General features: G+C 29.2%; 1 long non-coding RNA gene across 1 annotated transcript; it reads right to left on the reverse strand.

Annotated features, from left to right (window-relative positions):
- Positions 1-3,219: 3,219 nt before the first annotated feature.
- LOC122303043 lies at positions 3,220-4,066 on the reverse strand. Its single transcript, XR_006240591.1, has 2 exons — positions 3,586-4,066; positions 3,220-3,478 (listed from the first exon to the last, which is right to left on the reverse strand). It is a non-coding gene; the product is annotated as an uncharacterized LOC122303043 (long non-coding RNA).
- Between the last annotated feature and the right edge of the window lie 7,659 nt (positions 4,067-11,725).

Below are 11,725 nucleotides of genomic sequence, written 5' to 3' on the forward strand. Positions count from 1 at the left end.
TTTAAAAATTCATTCACAACGTTTAATGAAAAGGGCACAGTTTTCCTCCAAACTCTGTCCTAATGAAAAAACTCAGTTCTTTTCTCTCTTTCATGGAGATTGATCATCTTCCAAGTTTATCATTCTTTTCTCCCTAAAATCTTACATTTTCTTTACGTTTCTATTTATCCAAACAAATTAGCACAATCGAAGGCTGATTTGGTGAAGATGCGGGGTATCTTAGAAGAGCAAGAACAAGACGTTACGTTTCTTGTTTCTACTGACGTTCTCAATGTCAAACTAGGCAATTTCCTTTTTTCGTCATAGCTGACGGCTGTCCGATTGTTATTGGAGGCCAGTCAGTCCTTGTCTTTTAGCACTAACTTCTTAAAAATCTGTTAAGCTCGGATTTGGATTTTCATGGACTTTGTTTAACCTATAAAAATTAGAATATACAAACACACCAAATGAATCTTATAATATTTATTACTTTTAATAATATTAGTCGAAAAATTCGTTCGTCGGAACAAGAGATTTTTTTATATGTATATCTCTATCTTATTCTAATCCTTAACCAAAATCTGGAGATACAAATCCATCAAACTCATTTTACCTTGTGTAAAAATTAGCTCCAGTCACGTAAATATATTCATTGAGAGAATTAGCTTAACGAAAATTTCAGGTCTTCCACATTTTATCTTTCTTGGAAGTCGATCGCCTTCAAAGTTGGCCATTATTATTTTTTTCTCTGAACTCCTACATTTTCTTCTATTTTCTTTACGTTTCAATTCATCCAAATAAAAAAAAAAACCCAGCGCACTGTTACATGGCTGCAGATATGTGAGCTGTGCCAATATGTAGAAGTCGCTGAACTGTCTTTTAACCTGCTCAGTATAAGAACTGGCATTTGACCTCCAACCTCTGGACTGAGTGCGTAGCTACCAATGTATATCTCAAACCGAAAGTATCACAACACCCAAATCTACCATCTGACCTTTAGGTCATTTGTCTTAAAATGACTGTATTCAGCCGTTTTAGGGCACATGCATTTGCTATTATTATATATATATATTTTTTAAAAAACGAAAAAAAATGAGTGGTATTGGGGCAATGACATGTTCTAATCACCCTGAAATTCATTCATGGAAATTTTAAATAAAGAAAAAAACGTTAGTATTCCCAAGTCGTAAGAATGAATGGCCAAAGTGTTTTAATGGGTCCTTTATGCAATTAAAGAAGTACATAAATCCAAAAGATTCCCAGATGGTCATGTTCCCATGCTCTTCCTATTAAGAACTCTCTCTCTCTCTCTCTGTGGGTGTGTGAGAGAAAGAGAGAGGGAGGGAATCTTCAAGGACATAACATTGTCATAGTGCTTGGAGCCAGGTCAGCTGGACCCAAACGAGAGGACAAATATTGTATTATTAATCTCCTAACTCACACCGACCAAGAAATATGTTGGAAGAGCAATTAAGATAGGAAAAGCCTTAGGTTTCTCTTGTTTCTGCAGAATGTATTTTAAGAATACATTTTTGTGGCCAAAGCAAACAGCTAGAGTTAACTTCAAGATGAGCCAAATCTACATGTTGGGAAAATTTTCATTAATTTCTGTGATTCAATAGGACGACTTCACATGTTTCCATTAATCGAATAGAAACTATTACTGCAACTACAAGCATATCATGTACGTCCACAGCAGCCACTCTTTGACTCATATTAGAACCAATCCAAAGAACTGAAGAAACCTCATCCATCAGTGGAAGAAAGTGCAGACATTTTTCTTTTTCATGCATTGTTAATCACAAGAGAATGGCTCGTGATCATTAAAAGTTTTCAGTAGTTGATTATTTTTTGTACCTGTAATTAGACTGCAGCTCTTGAATAATAGAAGTTCAGTTCATCACAAAAGCTGTAATTTTAATGTTCAGCAAGTCATGCTTGCATCATGACAGGATATGATTGATTGTTTTCATTCTCCACTATCCAACCATGTGATTGGGTTTAAAAGAAAAATTTAAAACTTATTAAAATAGTTCAATTACATTATGATGGTTATAGTGAATATGCCTTCTGCACACGTGTCAAAAATCTAGATCTCTGCAGCGGTGCATTTTACAGAAAAGAGTACTTACTCTCTTATTCTAAAATCTGAAGTCCTTGAAGCATTCCTCAAACTTAAACGAAAATTCTTCTTATCATTTTTATACTTCATACATCATATTTATTTTATTTTATTTTTTATTTTTTCAATAATAAATATGAAGTGTGTAGATGATAAATAGAATAATTCAATTAGTTTAATAAAAATAAAATGAAATAAAAAATAAAAAATAATATTTTAATATATAAAGTGTGTGGTGTAGGATGTTGTGTAACATTTTCATCCCTATTTTAGAGATTGCAGGATTATCTCATGGCATTAGAGCACAGTAGTGGACCAACAAAGTCAAAATTTGGCCAAGGTTTAACTAGATTGCATAAAAAGAGACTGTAGTGGATTCAATAAAGCTATATTATTGCATAAAACTCCCTCTCCCACATGCTGTTGCGCGTCGATCAATGTAAGCCGGTCTCATGCGCCAGATCCATTTGCTGCATTGATCTATTCTTTAAAGCGATGTGATCTCCTGTGCTTTTGGTAATTGGATATGTGTCTCGATGTACACTTGTTTGCGTGTACGCGATTGTTGATCTATGTATTTTTGTCTTTAATACTCCCTTTCGTATGGTTCCTGAGAAATTCTTGGCAAGAAATAGAGTATGATGTGTTGAATATTCTGCTTTTGGGTTATTTGGTGAAAATGTCAAAATTAATATTTATAATATAATAGTGATAGATTTATTGAGTCTGTTATTTAGTATTGTTAAAAAATAACTAGCTAAATGTGTAAAAGTAAATTTTCTAGTCAAATTTTAGTCAAATTTTATTGAATTTACTACTAGTGTTCATTTTTTTGACATAGTTAGAAACTACAAAGTTATATAATCACTTTCTACGCAAGATCACCCCATTTGATGAGTGATCGGAGCAGGATACGCTTCTTCAGATGTCATGCTTTGGTGGGTATATATAGAAGAATAATACTACTATGCCTTTCTCTTGCCCCCTCATTTTGACCGCTCAATGTTTATGCATTTATTTATTTTTAATTTCTTTTTTTTTGCTTATTGATTAAGGAAGTGAGTATTAGTGTATTAGGAATTGACTATTTTTCAATAGACTCCACTGTAGACATAAGCTCACACCAAGTTTAAATATGATTAATTGTCTTAATCAATTGACAGCACTACTCAAATCTAAGTAAAAACAAAGACAGACAAGAATGGAGTACACGCTACAGAATGATCCATTCAAAGCAATTTACATTAAAAGGAGGTGTTTTATCTAAGGAAGAGAGTTGCTGTAGATATAATCCTCATTCTCAAAAACACTCTGATCTTCTGGCCCCTCATTTCCTTGTTTGCACTCGACAACTTCCATGCTACACCCAACTCTTCCCTGCATCATACCCATGATCAAAGTGTCGTTAACAACTGAAACGCGAGAGAGAGATAGAGAGAGAGAGAGAGAGAGAGAGAGAGAGAGAGAGAGAGAGAGCTCACTACATTTGCAGAAGTCCCTGCGGAGCCCACCGCCAATCTGTTGGCCTTTGGTTCCCCTTGAACAAGAAATATCAAACAGTAAAAGAGAACCAAAAAGAGAAAGAGAGAGCGTTTTGAAAATCTCATGGTACTGACTTTGAACCCTGTAGTGAATGGTGTGAAAACAGGCTTACACTAATTCTACTATGTACGAGGCTCTTAAGAAGAAGACAGAACCGACATGATCTTGGAATCTACCTGGTGCAATATTCTGTAATTGAACTAATCCCATCCAATGTTTTATATATGTACTTTGAAGTGATTTCTGTTGGCCTGTCTCCTCATTCGTAGCATTAAGCTCAATCCTCAAGAGCATGGGTTGGCCTATCTTGGTATCTTCTCACTAAATATACTTGAAAAATGAGGGGGAGAGGCAAGGAAGTTGCTACTTGTCACTTGTCTGGTCTACCACATGACTTCTCCCTAGACTCTCTCTCTCTCTCTCTCTCTGCTCCTGGCCTCTCTAATATTTTACTACCGCAGTCATATGCTTGTTTTCACAATTATTCCCATCTCATCTTATTTAATTATTGTAAGTTTTTTAAATTGTTACACAAACTAAAATAAAAAATGTAACATTTTCAAATCCCAAAACAAAAATAGTATTAAAAAAATATATTCTAACAATATTTTATTCAACTTTAAACTTTTATCTTAACTCATCTCATCTAAAAAAATAAACAAGATTTTGTTGCAACATTTTCAATTATTCTCGGATATTTACTTTCCAAAATATTATTCAAATATAAAATATTTTTTTAATTTCAAATTTTTAATTTTTTTTATCTAATTATTACAACTTTTTCAAACTTAAAAAAAAAAAAAAAAAACTACTTTATTTTAAATTACACCAATGAGCTTTATTATGTTGAGCTTTTTTATTGACCATTGCGTTTTATCTGCTTTACTTTGAATCTATGATAAGAAACAATACACTGAAATTGATTGCGCTGGGGTAGCCATTGAAAAGCTCCAAGGTACCTACAACCCATTTGTCCTTCATATCCTCAGACAAGGGAGCATTATAACAAGCAAATATGGGGGAAAAAGCCCCAAAACCCTTACCGAATAAGAGTCATGTCATGCTCGAGAATATTAGAATGAACCTCATCATCACCCGTATAAAAGTTGGTCTGGAGAGGTTTGTATTTTCAGACTCCTTTTATTTTCAGCATTCCCAAAGAGCCCATGCATCTTTATGTTTAAACCCCAAAATGCCCTTGCCATTAGGCTGGTTCCATATTAGACCTGGTTTTTATATTAAACTTTCTTTTTGTGGGCTTTATTTTTTTAAATATGAGAACTTATACAGAAAATAGTTACCGAAGTTAAATTAGATTACTAAGTATTTTAAAACTAATTGTATTAGTAAATAATAAGATTTAACTTTTTATTTTAAGTACTTTAAATTTGATTTAAGTCTATATTACTAAACGAGTTTTCACGTTAATTGAATTTGATATAATTATTTTATTAAGTTGTAAATTCAAAGTGTAGATAGGTTATTATAGAATTTAAATAATATTAGAATCTATTAATTTTGGTAATAACAAAATAATTATTAAAGTTATTTCCCTAATATGTATCCAATTAAATGATAATTTTAGCACGTCTTTATAGAGTTTTAGTAACGTTTAGAAATCTTCATAGGTAACAATTGATGTTTGTTTGGTACGATTGTGCATAAATTCAGAGAAATTAAAATAGAGTTCAGCTAAGTGGGGTTCCTATATTAAATTTTACATAAACGAAATGAATTGAGGTTGATTTTAGAAAAATATGCATATTTTGTTAAGAAACAAAAATTGAAACAACCTTAGTTATTTTTTTTTTTTTTTTGCATTTCTCATGAAATATAAAATAGGAAAGTATATTCTGTCTTAATTGGTGTAGACATGACCAATATTTTGGCATTCTGTTTCTGAACGGTACAAAAGAGCGAATATGAAATCTGAAAAATTTGTGCATGTTATATGAAGATACTCTTAATATGTTTTAATTATGTGAAAATAATATGAATTTGTTCAGTACTCTATTTTAATATGATGTGGCATTTGAAAAACCTTTGGTGTGGCATTATGATTATGTTTCTGGTTTTGATCCGATGATTTTGATTATGTTTTATGGTTGGTACTGACATCTTTATTTATGAGTGCATCCACTTTGGAAGCAAAGTAATTTTTTTGCGTGGCCTTTCCTGTGTGTCCACTCAGGATTCTGAGAATGAATGATTCTAATATTGCCTGATTTTGCCATTGGGGATAACAATACTCTACCACGAGAGTTAAATATGATCTCTGTTCTTATAAGATTCTATGATATAATATGATATGATATTATAAGATGATGATGTTCAGTTATGTTATGCCAAAAGATTTTTGAATATGAACATTTTGAACCGTCGCTTTGATATTCTGATAATATATTTTTGGATCTACATTCTAAAGTGAAAATGTTTTGTTCAGCATTCTAAACTCTATGAAAAGGCTCATATTTATATACTAGTATATGTTTTTTGTTTGCTGATTTGTTAATAACTTACCTTTTATCTTTACAATTTTTCAGATATTTTGGATGTTTCAACATAGGATCAAGAATAGAAAGTATGTATAAGGCAACGTGAGCACAGTGGATTAAATAGAAAGAGAGTACTTTGGGTATTGTAGAATTTTATTCAGCAATTTAGCTTTGCTCTGTCGACGACTCGACTAGATATTTTGGAAGGTTGATATTTATTTTGAGATTTTGTAATATTTAGATTAATTATATTGGAGTAGTTGATTTGAAATAGTAAGTTATATGCATCATTGAAATTTTGGAGTTTTATGACTGTATAGTTGAGATATGATTTTGGCCATTTATCTTTATCCCAACTCACGCATTGCTAGAGTTTACGATTATTGCTTCCTAGTGTTGTGAAAAATAATGATAGAAAAGTTAAACAAAATAAAAAATCAATCATACAATACAAAAATTTATGTGATCCGACAACATGCCTACGTTCACGGAGTTTCAAAAGATTTTATTCTTTTAAGGAATGTCAAAGTACACTATGAGGTGAACTAACAATGCTTAGAATGATTATACTGTTCATAATAAACATATTTATAGAGTTGTGCGGTGGAAATTCTAATTTCACAATTATCGTGTTATTCGCTCGAGTGAACATTTAGCGAAATTTCTGTCTAATATTCGTTCAAGTAACATGTCGAGCGAACTCTTTGCTTGAGTTTTGTTTGAGCGATCTGTCACACAAACGTCAAATAAAATTTCTATTTGACGTTTGTCGAGTCACAAAGCAAAAACATTTCTCAGAGCCCAAGTCTGCTCTCTATGGTCTAAGTCTCGTTGAAACTTTACAAAAAAAAACTGTAACGAACCATTATCGAATTGAATCATTAAATCGGATAGCTATAAGAATAAATAATGCTCTACAAACCCAACACCTAAAATTTAGGTACACGTGAAACTATAAAGAAGAATCATTGACACAATTGCTTCGACATTCAGAAACGAAACTATACAGAGATCAGACTCCGATTAGGCTTAAAAATAAAGCTTGAGAGAGTAGGTTTTATTAGTGGGCAATTACAAAGTAAATAGCAAAAGCCGTCTTCCTTTTTTCTAAAGCCAATGTGTAGGTCCCATAAGTAGATTGTCCAAATAAATGCATAGGCAAATGGTACTTAGTTTTTGTGGATCCCAAAAGGCATTCCTAATAAAAGCTCCCCAGCATTGTCTCCTACCTGCAATCATGAAAATGACTCTTTAATTTTCCGCTACTCCTTTTTCTTTAGAGGCGTAATATTTTGGATTGGAGGGACGTTGTGTATATAATAATATTTTGATCATAATTTTTGCTATGAATATTAAAATTGCGTAAAAATATTTATATCGATCCACTTTTTTAAAATGATCGAGCACTGTCAATTTATAACTTAACAATTTTACAAGGATAGTACTAGCATGCTTCTCAGCTTTGACTTTTTGGATTTGTTTACTAATACAAATCTTATTTTTTATTTTTTATATATTTTTAACATATTTAAATATTTTTAAAAAATAAAAAAATAAAAATATATTAAAAATTACTTCTTTAATCATTAACGGTTGAGAAGGTAAACTCACGAGACATATTAATATTTTCCGTTTTATAAGAAAAAATTTAGTTACAAGTATAATTACGCATTAATATGTGTATTAAGTTAATATGATTGGTACAAAAATTAAATTTTATTGAAAATAATGATAATTTAAATCTTAAATATGAAGAAATTAATATTAATACGTAGATTAATACGTGACTTTATTTATATATAATAAAACTCTTTTATAAACTTAAGTCTCGTACATCAAATCAACCGTTAAGTTTGTGATATCACTTAAGTCAAATTAGTATAGTCGCCGGTCATTTTTCCATCTTCTACCTTCACAAATGACCTTAGCAACAACAAAAATGCTAATATAAACCATTGAATCATTGATGGGGACGTAGTTTCAGCACCACTTCATATGATTCATGCTGACCTCCACCGCAACATTGTCTCTTTGCACATCACTTTAGTCCATACAAGGACCTTTTTGCATTGAATCTCAAGCTGACATAAAAGAATCCCAGTTATTCTATTTTTACTTCTTGTTTGTAACCGATTTCATCTCCACCCTCTTTATTGAATTTCCTACGAATATATCCCATTTGTCGTGAAAGACGAAAATATATTTTATCTCCATAAGAAAAAAAGAGTAATAGATACAGTCGTAGAGTGTACAAATTTTACGTATTTTTCTAAAAAAAGGGACTTTAAATTTATTTTATGAATAGTATTATATATACTTATAATTTTACTTACCAGATTCATTTTGTTAGTTTTATTTTAAAATTTAAATTTTGAATTTTATATTTCATCATTTTTAACATATCAATAACTGATATATAGAGAATTAAGTTTTTTGTAAATTGTTATTAAGTACATTTAGCATTTTTTTTTATATATAGATCCTAGATTTTTCATACTTTTGTTTTTAGAAAAAGTACATAGAACTAGTTAGTCTAAGGGCATGTTTGGACAATTGGATTATTTTAGAATTTTGTAAATAATAGTGAAATAGTTTGAATGAAGATATTTTATTAGATTTTGAGAAAATAGAAAAAAAATTGAATAAAAATATTATAAAGTTAAAAAATTGTTTAAATATAATTTTAGTTTTGAAGTTTTTAAAATTTATATTTATTTAAAATTAAAAAATATTTTCTATTTAAATAATATTTAAAAATAAAATTATGAGAAAAAATTCTCCTATGGTCCAAACATTGTATATAAATCATTTTTTTAATAATAATAATAATAATAACAATAACAATAATAATAATAATAATAATAATAATAATTAAAGCACAGGCAAAGGACATTACCAACGTGTACAAGGATTAATGGTGGTTGCCACGACTTGACTTCGATATGCCATGTGTTGAGCCATACTTTGTTAGCGAATCTTAGCCGTTCAAACAGAGGACTACTTCTTTGGGACAAATTGTACGAGAAAACCCAAATCCAGACGTGGGGACCCCTCAATCCCTAAGGCTGGCGACTTCTTATTTGGATTGGGGGTTCCATCCAATTTTATTCCCTAACCTTTCAATTGTTACCCTACCACCCACTTCACCTTCACTATTATCTTCTTCTTTAAAAACAAAAACAAAAACAAAAATAAAAAATTAAATTAACTATGGCAATGAGATAGCCAATGAATAATAAAAATTATCCTTTCTACTAAACTTTCATTCCATGAGATTTTCTTCTTTGAATACCAACCATCGTTTTCATTTTTTTAAAAAAATTCAAATATTTATTATTTTCTTCTAGTATTTATTCATAGTTAGCATATAAAATTAAAATTTGAAAATAATGATTGAGATTTAAAAAATGTATCTATAAACTCATTCAATGTAAACGAGGAATAGCTTATATGTTTGAGATTTGTTAGCGTATGAGTAAGTTGAAGATTTAATTTGTTGGAGATTCAACATAATAATGCTACATATAATTATAAAATGTGTACGTATCATGTAGTCTTTTTGAAGAAAAATAGAATTTATTATTAAAAAATTAATTTTTTTCATGCAGATTTCATATTTATTCATTTTTTTAAAGTGATTGTGGTGTTTACTTACGAACTCATGACTGTAAGTATCATTTCTCAATTTATATTATTTACTTTGACCTCTTGAACATGCCTTACTAAAAATAAATAAAAAACACAAAGATACAAGAGAAAGAGGAAATCTAGAAATTGTCTTACTCTTTTTGTATTTTTAAACACCATTTTATTTTGAATATATATTTTAAATAAGTCATGTGGCACCACGTTATGATATATTAATGAGACAAAGTGAATAATATAAATTAAAAAATATAATAGTATTACTCAAAAAAGATATGCTTCGTGACCTTATTTAGATTATCAATCTTGTCATTCTTAAAGACACTATAATAATTTTAAGGATCATTTACACAATTAGAGTATCCAAAAGGCATGAGTTTAAATATTTAATTTTTTTAAGATACTTTAAAAGAAATACGAATTTAATGCAGGCTAGGAATAACTTGCCAACTTGAGATATTTTGTTTTGTGTATGTATTACGTAACAAAGACAAATGATTTAATTTGTTGGTGTTTAAACGTCTCATGAAGAGAGTCAAAAGGGCCAAGGGGGTCGAAATAACATTAAATTGGACCAATCAAAATATGTGTACTTAAAAAAATAAAGAAAAATACTATTCATTATTCTTTTTATTATCATATTCTTACTAATTTGTTTATAAATTTTATTATATACAGTTACTTTTACATATTTTTTATGTATTCTATTATGTGATTGATTAAAATAATTATTTTATATTAAAAAAATAATGTAATTAATCAAATTAGTAAAGTGCATAGAGAATATATAAAAATAATTACACATAAAATTTCTATTTATATTATATGATATTAAAATATTAAAAATTATTTATTATGTCTAATTTACGAGTCAATCACATTATGAAATGTAAAAAATATTAAAATATTAAATATTATTTATTATACCTAATTTACGAGTCAATCACATTAAAAATGATGGTAAAATAAATAATAAATAAAAATTTTCATTTTTTTTTTTTTGAAATTGTATATTATTTTTTTCTGAGTGAAAAAATAAAATTGTTTTTATAAGGAGTGATGCATATCCATCACATGCAGTGCCGAATCAAATTCTTTAGACAGAAGACCTTGACGCCACCGAGCAGTTAACGGCGTTAATATGCATGTCGCTGAGCTGTGTTCCACTTCTTTACTCCCCTATTTCAGTTGCGTTTCTTACCAAGCTACGAAAACGACTCTACTCTTTTTTAAAAATCCTCTCAGTCTAAATAAAAGTACTCTAAAATTGAGATATTATCTAAAGATTTTTTTGGATTCCTGATATGGTAAGATATTCTAAGGCGCATATGCAACAAATTGTTTTAATGTGAAAAAAACAGTTTTGCCTATTTTTTATTAAAAAAACCTTTCAATATTTTTTAGATCAGTAAATTAAATATTATTATTTAAATAATATAGATGGTATTAATTTAAAATAAAATTTTAATTTAATAAATATTTTTAAAAAAAATTTATGCAAGATATTATTGAAAATATCTCTTTAAAGAAAAGTAAAGAGTTATATTTATTTTTAACGATTATATTTACTATTATGTTTTAAGTGGAAGATGTTTTTATAGGATAATAATTTTTTTTATAAATCATTTTATAATCATATATTTAATTTAAATAAAGAATTATAAGAAATTTAGAATAATTTATCAACTACTATTATTAAAAAGATAATAAATAATATTTATTTTTCTTAGAATAAAAAATGGAAAAATGCAAGGCAATAATGTAGTTTTCTTTTCTTAACAGGAAGTCGGATCAGAACATATCACAGCCACGTGCAAGTTTGACCTCTTTCCATATTATTAATTATTAATAATTATCGATACAAAAGAACAAAGACGCCGGAACCTTCAAACGGCGTCAAAATAGTCACACAGAGAGAGAGAGAGAGAGAGAGAGAGAGAGA

Source organism: Carya illinoinensis, chromosome 3 (genome assembly GCF_018687715.1).
Source record: "Carya illinoinensis cultivar Pawnee chromosome 3, C.illinoinensisPawnee_v1, whole genome shotgun sequence".
Taxonomy (NCBI): Eukaryota; Viridiplantae; Streptophyta; class Magnoliopsida; order Fagales; family Juglandaceae; genus Carya; species Carya illinoinensis.